Genomic DNA, 13,791 nt, shown 5'->3' with positions numbered 1-13,791 from the left:
AAAGAGGTTTCTTACTTATCCAGTTCTCACTTTTAGAGGTTTGGCGTATATTCCTACACCGAAAATTGAAGCAATTAAACAATTTTGAAATTATTTAGCGCCAAAACTTTATGATAAGCTATAGAAAGAATGACGTTGTAATAATGCAAGTGCGTTTATTAATGAGAGGATGGTTGTTTCTTCACAAGGATAATGAATTTCTCTTTGAGATAACTACTTGATATTCCTCAACCCGAGAGTTTCACGGATCATGTTAAATGCTTATACTCTTTTATTTTTCCACAAATTTTATTTGATCACTTATAATTTGTTAAAATAATAATTTCCCTTTATAGTGTTCTTATCGTATTTTGAAATTGCTTTTCATTAACAACCTTTTTATTTTTTATTCATAATGTATGGACACACGTTACCATGATGCGTCAAAGATGAGATCTTTTGTTTAATACTTATTTGTAAAAAATATTGCCGAGCATAGCCTTATTTTCATTGAATAGCAACCCCTACATAAGATTATATCTTCCGGGTTGTCTAATTTCACTGAATATTTGACTCGGAGGCTCCGCACAAGGCTTAGATTGTTTTGACAATTGAAAATAGATGTATTTATGAGCGACACGGAGCAACATCATCTTAGAGTCCGAATATATTTCCAGGTCCGACGGAAGCGATAAACTAAGAGAGAGATTTGGTCCAACGGATATATATGAGAATTCGTTTTTCCCCCGAAGCATAAGGGGCTTTAATAAATACTAGCCGCAATCTTGTTTGAGCATTTTCTTTTTATATGTAGACAGCTGGTGTCCTAACACCCTCTGCCACAGGCCTTTTTAGGCCACTTGCGGGTTACTGTGTAGATGTAGATTATCTATGCATAGTGTTGTAATTTTTGGGCAGTGAAATAGATATTTTTATTTTTATTTTACCGAGTGTGAGGTGGTTTTTAAAATAAATTCTCAACCCCCATGGTCCTTCCCACAAACCCCTCCTCCCTTACCCTACCCCTCATCCTGTCCTGAATTTATTTTTTTTAAGGCCGTCCGAAAATATATGTGAGGGGGTCTAAGGTCTTGGCGGCGGGTTGTGGGGAAAGGCTAACGTTCTAGAGGAAAGGCCCGAGGGTTGATAAGGAAAGTGGAGCAGTGGCGCTAGCTATGGGAGAGCTTTTATGAGAGAGAGAAATAACGGGAGAGGATAAGAGAGCCTCCGGGTTCGGAGAAGGGTTGAGTTAAATCATGTCACACTAACACAATCATACCTTTATTTATGAATGAAGTCAGTCAAAGCAAGAGTTAAGTTTGAGACAACAGTTGCTGAGAAGGATAATTTTTCAGCGTCAAACTCCTCATCTAAAAACCTCACATCGACTTCTACATACTACCCCGCAAGCCGCCTAAAAAGGCGTAAGGCATGGGGTGTTAGGACACCAGCTGTTTAATATAAAAAGCAAATGGTCAAACAAAATTACTACTTGCATTTATTGAAGTCCTCTGTAGTTTGGGGTAAAAACGATGACCAAATGGTTAAAAACTTCCCACCCCTTGATGTCAAACGATGTTCTTTCGCCAACACTTTCCTTTCTACACCAGAAGGCTAACTTTAGCTAAAGATATATTTATTGCGGTTTAAAAAAAATACATCCTAGGAGATGACGGTATGCGAGTGGTTCAGGATGTTGAGCTTTCTCTAACGGTGATTATCTTCTCGAAATAACTGGAAAACAGATATACTTCTTGGTCTCAGCTGATATTGTTGTTTATTAATTTCAAAGGTTTGGCTAATTATTCTCCCACTGAAATGTTAAGTAGGGATCTAAAATAAAGTAAAAAAGTAAAATAGGGAAGCAAAAACTGAAGTGGATGAAAAATGCTATTTGGGAAGCAGGATAACTAGCGACGGGAGAAGCAAGAAAGAAATTATCAGCAGAACAGCCCAAGCAAAGAGCATTCTACCAAGAGAGAGACCCACTTGCTACGGGCAACTTAAATATGGAAGTAAAGAAACAATTTATAAGAACCTACATTTGGGGTATGCTCCTATACAGAAGTGAGGCAGAGACAATGACAGCAGCGGAGAAAGAAAGGATAGAGGCCTTCGAAATATGGTGCTACAGAAGAATGATGAGGATCAAATGGATCGACCGAGTTAGTAACGAGGAAGTCCTAAGAAGATTTAGGGAGAAGAGAAGCCTCAAAAAAACCTTAATAAGAAGACGAAACAACCTTATGGGTCACATCTTGAGACATGATGGCCTGCTGAAGACAACCGTCGAGGGACAAGTGGATCGCATGAACGGAAAAGGAAGATCTCGAACAAAATATATGGAACAGGTGAGGAGGGATGTGAAAGAGAAGAAATACGCAGGTGTGAAAAGATTAGCAGCTAGGAGAATTGAGTGGTGAGCTGCATCAAACCAATCTTAGGATTAAAAACGATTTTAATTTCTCCTGGTGAATACTACTGATGATAAAATGGGGAGATGCAAAAATTCTTTGCCACCCACAACGTTTCTGGGACCGCATAATTAAGGAAGCCATCGAGATCCGCCTCAATTCAAAAAAATTCAATTGCGACATCGGCTTTCATCTTAGCAATGTATGGAGACATGTAATCAGCTGCATAAAAATCAAAAGGGAAGAACATGAAGAATTTCAAAAGACCTACTGCCAATCGGACGACACCTGAACCGTATTGTAGTCCTCGCTAAACGGTCGCATTGGTTCATTTTGAAATTGGACTTTCATGGAGTAACACGGCCTTGAAGGTGGGAGACAAGTCGTCTTCCGAAACGTCGGCTTTTACGGCAGAATTAACCTGGCTGAGAACCCGAGATGAATTCGTCAATGCTAGAATTGTTGACCAATGATGATGACTGAAATGTTTTCTCTCAGCACGGCCTCTACGCTGGTCAAAACGATGTCCTTGCATCTGGCGGCTAGTTCCGCAACTGATAACACATTGAAGTGGCCAACTCAAATAGTCTCTTTATTCTCGATGCCGATTAATTCTTTTTTATCTTTTTGAATGGATGATGCACTGAATAATGTTCCTCATACCCTTCCTTGGTTTGAATATTCCTCTCACACAATTCATCTTAAGCATTCTGGCTTTTCTAAAGATGATTTCCTATTTATAAGGTAATCAATTTCTTCTTCATCGGGTGACCAAAATGAATATTTTAGTTTAGAAAGAGATTTCTCATTTTGACGATGTAGATAAAACTGTTTTTGACGTTTTACCACTGTGAGCCGACAAAACGTATAAAAATGTTCCCACAGTCTAAGGGTTAGAAGTCTTCAATATCTATGCTCCAAGAAACCGAATCAACATCTTTATGTTCCACAACATCTCGCTTCATACCGTTGCCTTTATTTACCCATCACTGTACCTACGCAATGAGCAGAAATTATATATAGTCCCGCCTAAATTTACGTACCTCACCGATGTTCTAAAAAAAATTTAAAGGTCAAAAACTAACCCACTCCATTCAAGATGACAGTTGCCTCACCCGGGCCGATAAGTGAAAAAAATTCAACATCTCGGGGGAGGTCTTCAAAAGGTTTTTCGAGTGATCCTCAAGAGGTGAGGTGGAGATCTTGCGGAGAGAAGAATGGAGTCAGTTGACGCTGCTGTGTGGATGCTTTGATACGGCGCCTCGGGTGGTTGGGGACGGATGGGTGGTACGTCCTCGCCCTATGAGAAAGAGACTTATGCCGCCGCGAAGGGGTTGCCACGGGGACATTTTTTCGCAAGAGGACTAAGCCCACCCAAGGACGCAATCCTCACTCTTCTAAAATCACATGCACCCACTTCCGAGACAAAATCATGAGTCGACAAAACGCGGTAGCCAGGTTAGCAATACCAAGGATTGGTTGCGAGATTGCAATTCCCAATTAATTAAATTGAAAAGTAAGCGGGTGTAGATAAATTTAAGTATTTCGGGACTTAAGACGGTGAAAACTTACGGAGTCACCCGCAATGCACAAATTGTATGAAAATACCACATAATTAAATAATATGGTCAAGGCGAATGATTTTTTTATTTTTTGCGAAAATTCATTTTTAACTTTACAGAAATAAGCGCTATATCAACTGATAAAAAGGAAATGGGCAATTTGTTGAGGTAGACTTTTCGAAAGTACCGATGATTTCAACCAAAGCCACCTAGAAATATTAATATATTCCTAGGTGGCACTGTTTCAACTGCTTGCATAATTGGTGGTGCAATAAATTTTCATTAGTAACGGGTTCTCCAGCAGGTCAGTCGATGACATTGTTTGCGCCATTTTGAATCGTTCACGGGGATTCAGGGAAGCCTAACTTGGGTATCGTAACTGCCTTTCCTGAGGCGAATTTTATTGTCAATTTATGGTTACTACCTTCTACATACTCAGGGGCGGGTTAAGGCCATTGTAGGGCCACTAAGTCTTTATTCCTAATTGTGACGCCTTCATATCTCATCCAATATCGCAAATTCACGTTGCATCAACAAATAATTTATGTTCCGTTTGCTACACAAGTTATGCTCTCTCCTTGATGTCGAGACATGAAGTGAAAAGCCAGTATGACAATAAAGGTCTTCATTGTTTAGAAAACATTCGGCTCCCAATACTAGACTCCCTTCCCCATCAGTTAGATCGCGTTACTTCAGCAGCCGGGCTGGCTTGCAAGCCTCGCACGAACAGTCAAAAGACGAATTAGGAGCACCAACACTCATTCAGAACGCTAACATCTGAGGCACAATTATTACAAAAGGGGATCCTAAAGTCTGTCTCTAAATTTGTTGACATTTGACGGACATTTAAGTGGGTTTACAAAATTCGCTACTAGAGTCGCTGACGGACAAATTAATCCGAGTTTCACGAGGAAATAAGGCATAATTATGGAATTTAACCGAAATATATAAGAATGCTGATGTAATTTATAAAATAAACGACTTTAAAATGATATTCCTCGTTATTTCAAACATCATGTAGCACGGTATTGCAAAAGAAGGGGATCGCATTGCACTCATCGCCGCGCCACGGACATTTTTAGAAGCCGATTAAAATGCGTCCGAAGTCTGCCTTCAGAAATGCAACAGAAATCTGCCTTCTATAATGTGAAATTGGGCCTCCTATATGTAGTCCTCTTGATTACAATAAAGTTCTCCCGAGTTCAAAAACATCCGGGTCACAGCACGAGACTCGCTTCTCTATCAGATTGCTCGTGGTACCCCGACAGCCGGGCTGGCTGGCGAGCCTCGCACAAACAATCGAAGGCCAATTAGGAGCACCAACATGTATTTAGAGCGCCAACAGTGCCTGAGGTTTGATTTCGTAGACTATTCGTTTTAAAAACTGATCAATTATTTTTAAACATTATTTTTTATGCTGGTGGAAGCTCAAGTTTTCTCTGAAGAGCCAACTTAAGGTTACCTTCTTCTTTTTTATTTTTCCATAAATTATGAGACACAGGTCGGACAACCCCCCCTCCTTATTACGCCACTAGGCAAACGTGATCATTATAGGATAAGAAACGTCAATTTGGCCAGGTAAGGCAAATAGAGTACGCGATCACCTTTTTAAGTGTACGCTTCCTCAGTTATTACATTTCACGAGCGCAAACGACCAAACCTTCCGATCGCCTCCTCTAAAAGCTTCCTCCCGAAGGAATGAGCGGGGAGTGAGGTGGAAATGAAGCAGAACGTGAATGGGCGCGAAAAAGAGAGGAAGGGGAAGAGGGAGGAGAGGAGATGGAGAGAGAGAAAGGAGGAAGGCGGCCGAGAATTGATTGAGCGTCGAATGGTTTGCGTGCGTGGGTCGATGGAAATGATAGCGAGGTAGACCGAGCGGAAAGGAGAAGATGGAGACGAAATGGTATGGTATGGTAGAGGACGCGACCGACAACTTATGTCATTCACGCCCTGAGGGATGGGTAGGTAATGAAGGGTGCAGAGAAACCTGGCGTCCGCGTTAGCCTGCACTTAACGAAAGGCGCCAAGGGGGCCACGGATTTACGTCCCATCTGATGGACGGAGTGCTGCATTTGAAATGTCCTCCACACAACATTCAAGAGATCGGGCAGTCTCTGAAAATTCTGTACCACCGCAAGGATTCGAACCCAAGCCCACATGTTAGAAAGCCAACACTCTTGCTACCACACCAAACCGATTCCCAAAGAGACGAAATGATTAAGGGGACAATGGCGAGGGAAAATGTTTTTCCAAGCGACGGTTTTGCTATATATTTGGACCTAATGTAATTAATGATGACATCGGGCGTTTTACCAAATTTTTGAATATATATGCATAAATTATTCTTCTATAACCCAATTAGTAATTCTACCAGTGGGTTGGTTCATATGTGTGAAGGTAGAGCTCGGCGCGGACTAAATTATAGGTGTTTAGCATCCACTCATTCAGGTTAGCGAGGTATGTTCCTTTCTCTGAGCCTTCTCGTTCCGAAGGCTTTAGTGTTCTATGCATAAATAGTATTATTTTATTGTAATTATTTTTAAATTTATATTACTATATTAAGTTGGTACGAAGGCTTCCATAGTGTTGCGAAGTGATTGATAGCATCTTCCTAGTTTTCCTACCGTGTTCTTACATGGTGGGAAACTAAAAAATATGTTGTTTACCACTATATTACATTAGTTATGAATACGTAAGTATTGATCTATATTAATTTTTTCATTTATATATTGTACTGTTGATTGTAGCAAAATTCGTGAAAGTAAAAGCTATTCCCAATTGGTATCCACCAGACCCACGTCATCACAGATGGTTCTACGGTACAATGCACAAAGAAGCAGGGGTTTAATAGCGTTTCATGCACTTATTAAAAGTTAATATCAGAGGCATTTTGTACACGAATGTAATTGAAGTATGTATGTACATTGAAGAACATATAATTGATGAACGTGATAGGCTCTCAGGTAATATACACTAGAACACTCAAATTATCACGGCAGTACCTACAGACGAGACCAATATTGTTATCCAAACTTCCGCATTGTTATGGAAATGGAAAAAGTGAGCATATAAAATATTTATAAATAGTTTTTTAAAATCTTGATCCTCCGCCTTCATTTTGAGCATTAAATTCAATAATAATCCAAACATTAATATTTTCCAAACATTAATACAAAACTCAACTACTGACCATTATCATGTGATTTCAGCATGTCATGTCATCACATATCATGTGATTTCAGCATGTCATGAATTTTTCAAGCAGACAAGTGTTTTAAGCTACAGTGAAATTGTAGTTTGATTGGGCCATTTTTGAGACGCAATTAAGTAATTATTAAGAGACATATTTGAGACGTATTAATTAAGAGACGTAATTGAGACGCAATTTGAGAAGTATGGTAAATTCGACCGTTTTCGAGAACCTACTTTTCGAGATGGCCTGCTTACACAATACATTAACACGTACGAGTTAATTTCTGTTTGCAAGAACGGTTTTTCCGTACCGGTACGTAACATCTACGAATGCATGAACCAAATTAGAACAGGCTCTATTTTCTGTACATGAATTCGCACAAGTTGGGTGGTTACACGGTGTATTTTCATGTTCATTCACGCGTTTATACATTTAGCCATATTTTACTCGTACGAATCAATGTATCGTGTAATCAGGCCTTTACATATTTTCACGCAATAGTGTTCTATGTACAAATGAAATTGATTCATATTGTATAAGTTGGCCACTCGGCTTGGCTCGGGAAGGATAGCATCCAGAGAAGCGGGAAGCTTGGAATTCATGGTCGCATGGCAGGCATGGCAAGCGAAAAAATGATTTCCGTGTACCATGCACGGGATCAGCTTATTCCCCGCTCCACAACATTGACCGCTATGTGTGTCCATAAGGGCCAAAATCGTCGTGTTAACGCATATCCCAGCAAAAAGGTCACAAAAAATAGTTTAACATAGTATCCTTCGAGTTATGTATTCCCTTTGAACGTATCGAGAGGGGTGCCTACCCGGCAGGATGCCCAACTACAGAAGTGGTATGACGTGACGTAACAAACGGTAATGAGTTAAGTACGCTACGGACACAACCAAAGGTAGCTTTGGGAGCATAAATTGTACCTACATATCGACTATGGCTATAATCCGTGCAGCCATATGAAAATATATACCGGACAGACAGACAGACATCCTCTTTTATCTATATATATATATATATATATATATATAAACCAATTATTGTAACTTATATACCTACCCACTAGGCATTCACGCGAACCACAAAACTAGGGAATGCGGTAGGTCAAGCACGTAAAGGAAGGACGGTACGAGTGAGGGAAAGATGGCGGGTATTGAACAAAAGAGCCTGCCTTCGCATTCGAATGGGACCATCGCTCTCCATATATGGCTGTCCTCTTTCCCTCAACTGCGGAATCTGCTGCCGCGCCCGATAGAGGATGTTGGTCGGAATCCAAGTTGGTGGGATAAGGGAGTTTAATTGATGAGGAGTACCAATTCGGCATTTATTCCGTGGAGCGGAGCGGCAATCCATTCCCTTTGCATCGTAAAGGAAGGTTGTGGGATTTTATTTTGTCCTCACCCCAGACAGAAATTGGTTAGGCATAACGTGAGAACCCAGATGGAGAGCCGCTGACATTTATTGTGACCTGCATCCACTCTCGCGAATAGTTGTGGTGCGATATTATTCTAATGAATTGTTTTGTGGCTGACATCATTTTTTGTTGATGTAATTGCATATTATTTCTTTCCGCTGACGGTATATTATTCCTCGTCCTCAGCACTGACTTGCATGCACCACGAAACACCTTCTTTTTCTTCTCTTCGCTCTTTTCTCTTTACTCGTAGTTCTACTTGATTCCGATAGTTTTTACTTGATTTTCTATATTTATGGAAAACTATTAGAAGCATTGTTAATGCTGTAAATTAATTCATGCCCTTTTTGTTATAAATAAACTATGCCATATGTCAGCCACCGAAGTTTTCTTTTCTTTTTTGTATCGTTTGTCGTTGTTGCGGATACTCCGTGTAACTCACCATCTGCTCCAAAACTCCAGTCGGCAAGTAATCCCGACTTTTACTACGAACTCTTTCATCGGTGAGACGAAAAGTTTTCATGCCTAACACTGAATTCACTCTTTCTCTGTTCACATTTCTCAAAAAGTGACCTAAATGACGGGTTGTGGGATTCCCATTGTGATTCACGATCACTTTAACTTAAATGAAGTGACTGAGTATATGATATGAGCGTTCAAGAACAGGCATCTCTCTAAGCCCAAGGAAGAACAACATATTAGCAAAGCACCAATGGAAGAAACAATAAAATAAGGGAAATGTTTAGCCAAACGGATTGGTACAGGAAGTCATTTTCCCCCGATGAATAAAAAACTTGACCTAAATGAAAAAAATAATCTAAATTACGGATTGACTCGTTGGCGGATCCAGGAATTTTTTCTGGGGGGGGGGGCACAATGGCCTTACATTCCTTCTCATATTTGACATCAAAAACAAAATACAACTATTACTTGAGAAAATATTCTCTTTATTTTCATACGAAAGTTATTCATATGAAATTAAATTATTGAGTCTCCGTAATAAACTAAATAAAACGAATGTTATGATAACCGCATCAAAAATCTTTGCTATTTTTTAAGCGTCTGAGGGAGGCACGTGTCCCCAATCCCCCCCCCCCCTATATCCACCTATGGATTGACTGCTTCCAATTGTGATTCTTGATCTTTTGGAATTCAATAAAATGGCCAAGTAAATGATATAAAAGTGATCATGAACAGATATCTTTCAAAGCCACATGAAGAACAACATCTTAGCAACTCACTAATGGCAGAAACAATAAGGTAAGGGAAATATTTCGCAACTATTTATATAGTGTATTCCCAGGTTGACGACTGGTGTACTGAAGCCTCCCGCTAAACGCCAATATAGGCGGGTTGCGAGGTAGTATGGTGATGTAAAAGGAGAGGACATAGAGTCTATCCCTGCTACCACTGACCTAATTCAAAAGCGTTATCAAGAAAACTGCTCACTATTTCAGCTAATATAGTAGGCCATGCTGCTTGCACCATATCACCTCTTGCGCTACTTCAAATTATTATTTTTACCCATTAACCCTCCTATCATGCTGCAATCGGTCTCAATAAATTACCATGAGAAAATGGCAAAGTTATTATTAATTCTATTCATATTTTATTATTATTTTATCATTAATTTATTATAAGTGTTATCATCATTATTGTTAATATCATTATTACTTTATACTTTAGTGATTTAATTTGAGTATAATATTTTAATGATTATATTGATGCAAGGTTGGCAATATATTACATTTTGTCTAAATGTAATATATTGCCAATGCCAATATTAGTGTAAATAAAAAATGTGTGTATTGTAAGGCAAAATATTTTCATGGAACCTGCTGATACGCAAAATACTTAGCAGGACCTAAACAATACCTATACAATGGACCCAAACAATGTATTTGAATGTGTGCAAAAAGATGTGGCTATATTTTATATACATGTTAAACTCTATTCTTAATGTAACCATAAAATTTATTATTTAAACAAAAAACCTTGTAATAAACTTGTGCTTGTAAAAAATATAATTATTATAATTATAATTATAATTATTATTTCATTTTTCGGTAAAATCAACAAAAGTAACACAATTACAACAGATCTTCTTCATAAGAATGTATGTGTGAGATCCATGAGCATTTCCAAGCAAGCTTTGAGCATGACTATTTCCAAGGCGCTATATATTTTCGCAGGATAACGGAACGCGGTCAGTAAGTGAGACAAGTAGCAATCGTGCGGCAATAGGCCGGAATAGACGATTGGATGTGAGTCATTCCCCTTGGATAAGTGCTTTCCTTCGCGAGCCTCTTTCATCACCAGCCGTCGTCTCCGCCCCGGGCTCTCTTGCCTTCGACCGCCAATGCCGCCCTCGACTCCCGGAGCCTTTTCTTGCAACCGGCGGTCTCTCCCAATCCCTCTTCAAACTCAATCTCACTTCCGTCCAAAACAGCCTTCCCTCGTGTGTTCCGGCCTATAACTCGGCAGCAAACGAGCCAGCAATTTGCCCAATTCCCGACCTTTTTCGAGGTCGAGTGGCCTGCGGAGGGTAGGAGGATGGTTTTTTTTATACTCGCCTATTCCCCACTTACTCAACTCCACCACAACCATGGCACATTTTTTTCGTCTTCTCCCTTGACTGCTCACTTCACCTGTTAAGTTTGGTCAAGAGAACTTTATTCAACCAGATAAAATACCAACCGCCAGCGGCGCAGCGAGGGGGGTTTTGGGGGATTAACCCCCCCCCCCAGAACTAAGATAAATTTAAAATTTAATCCATTTCACTTTATTGGATAAATATTACTTTTAGTAGACTGTAAGAATTAATAAAATATCCCTCAGAAAGCCGTAAAGCTCACCATTTTGAACCATTTATCTTAAAAATTTTCTCTGGTAGGGCACCCGCACCTCCCATATTCCACACCCCCAGTACTAGTTGCGCCTAAAAACCCCCTAGCCTTAATTTATAGCTGCGTGCCTGCCAATCACAGCGGTATTTTAGCGGGTTAGCTCAAGAAAAGAATTACTATATGTATTTACACGAAGATTCAAAATGTCCTCCACGAATGTAACCTCAAAGACTGGTTTTATAATGCCTAGTTAAGTTTTTTTTCGTAGTTTGAAAGTCGGAGTTATCTATGTCTCCCACTTGAGGTCACCTAGTTAACTAACTCTTATCCTGAACTATTTTTCATAACTTGAAGTTTTAAATACATTTTAGTTAAGGTTTACGGCAGCATCCTGTTCCGGTCAACGCTAACAAAATATTATAAAATCGGCTCTAAAAATAAGTGTAAATGAAAGTTTGAGGCCATGGATATATGGTGCCAATGTTATACTCAGCTCATGGACTTTCTTTAAGAACTATAAAAGCCAAATATATGAAAGATACTATAGTCCGTTGACGGATGCATTAAAAAAACCTTGAAGACCAAGTGATCCCCCAATGGTCAGAATGTCCTTGACAGTGACTGTCATTTGTTCCGGTCAACGGTAATTAGACGTTGTAAAATCAAACCTAAACAGTAGTGTAAGTGGCCGCATTTTCTACGAAAGTATGAAGATATGGCCACAAATATAGGCTTCCTGATCTATATTTCCTTCAAATTTTCTTCGCAAGTCCACATTTTTGAGCAGGCATTTACGGCAGTCCGGAAATATGCTCACTGCTCCATTGGATTTCTTGGCGTCTTACTGGCTACCACATTCTATCACGAAGTTTGACAAAATTTTATTGATTTAAGACATAAATCTCCTAATTATGCTCAATAAATACTATTTAAATTCTTATCCATATAGATGTCAAATTGGCCTTCACTCAGAACAATTTGAAGCAAAGAGAGTCCCAGTACATAGGAGTAAGCGTTTTTATCACTAAATAATTGTAAATAATTTTTTTTGTACTCCGTTAAACTCAATAAACTGGATAACATCTCGTAAGACCGATAGAGTTTTCTAAGTAATCATCGCTGCGGGCCATTTTGAAAACAAAGATAAACTCTTCACGAGCGCATAAATATTGAAATAGATATCACACAAATGCACACGAATTCAACAGCAAAGCCATTATAGGTATAATTTCACGCTTACTAACCTATAAAAAACTTTTTATTACAACTACGGTAAAGAATTTTTTACGAGCTGATTCAGATATGATGTAACACAAATACGAGATTTACAAAATCACTCCTAGGACGGTAGTCAGAGGACTTTCGGAAGACATTCCAATTTCAATTTCGAGGCATAAAAGAAGTCGGAAGGAAAATACCAATCCATAGATCCCGAGGGATCAAAGGTCTTTTTTTCAAAAGCATTACGACTTATATTTTAGACTACCCATAAAAGAAATGTGAACAGAGGAAGAGTGAATTCTGTGTTGGGCATGAAAACTTTTCGTCTCACCAATGAAAGAGTAGGAAGTAAAAGTCGGGATTGCTTGCCGACTGGAGTTTTGGAACAGATGGCGAGTTACACGGAGTATCCGCAGCAACGACAAACGAAACAAAACGAAATCAAGAAACTTCGGTGGCTGGCATATGGCATAGCTTATTTATAACAAACAAGGCATGGATGAATTTACAGCATTAAAAATGCTAAAAAATAAAAAATGGAGTTTAGTAGTGCTTGCAAGTCAGTGTTGAAGGCGAGGAATGATATAATGTCAGGTGAAAGATAGAATATATAATTTACATCAACGATAAAAATAACATCAGCTACTAAACCATACGCAATGAAAGAATATCGCACCACAAGAATTCGCGAGAATGAATGCAGATCACACAACTATGGACTTGATAAAAATGTGACCGATGACAATGAAACACGAATTGGAGGTAATTCCTACAACATTCCTCAATGCAATACTTCAATTCTTCTCTAGATAAAGTTAGCTTATCTAGAAAGGAATTGAAGCCAAGTACAAAAAGTACCCAACAACCTAGAATAGTCCATTTTGTCTTACCGCTAAGAAAAAGAGCCCTTTAATACAAATCATAAGGCGGGATTAGTTGTGGGGTGAATGTCTTTTTTATAAATCCTATTTTTCTTTTGCATAAGGCTGGAAATAGAGATAATTAATCAAAACCTTATTGTCCCTTGAAGTTATTTTTGCTATCAATCAAACCTAAGCATAAAAAACATCCTGCCTAGTGCCAAAATCTCATCACATCATCATTCAACTTTGGTAATTAAAAAAAACATGGATGACGAGCTGTAATACGCCCCCAT

This window comes from Ischnura elegans, chromosome 8 (genome assembly GCF_921293095.1).
Source record: "Ischnura elegans chromosome 8, ioIscEleg1.1, whole genome shotgun sequence".
Lineage (NCBI taxonomy): Eukaryota > Metazoa > Arthropoda > Insecta > Odonata > Coenagrionidae > Ischnura > Ischnura elegans.
Note: the sequence above shows the minus strand (reverse complement) of the source record.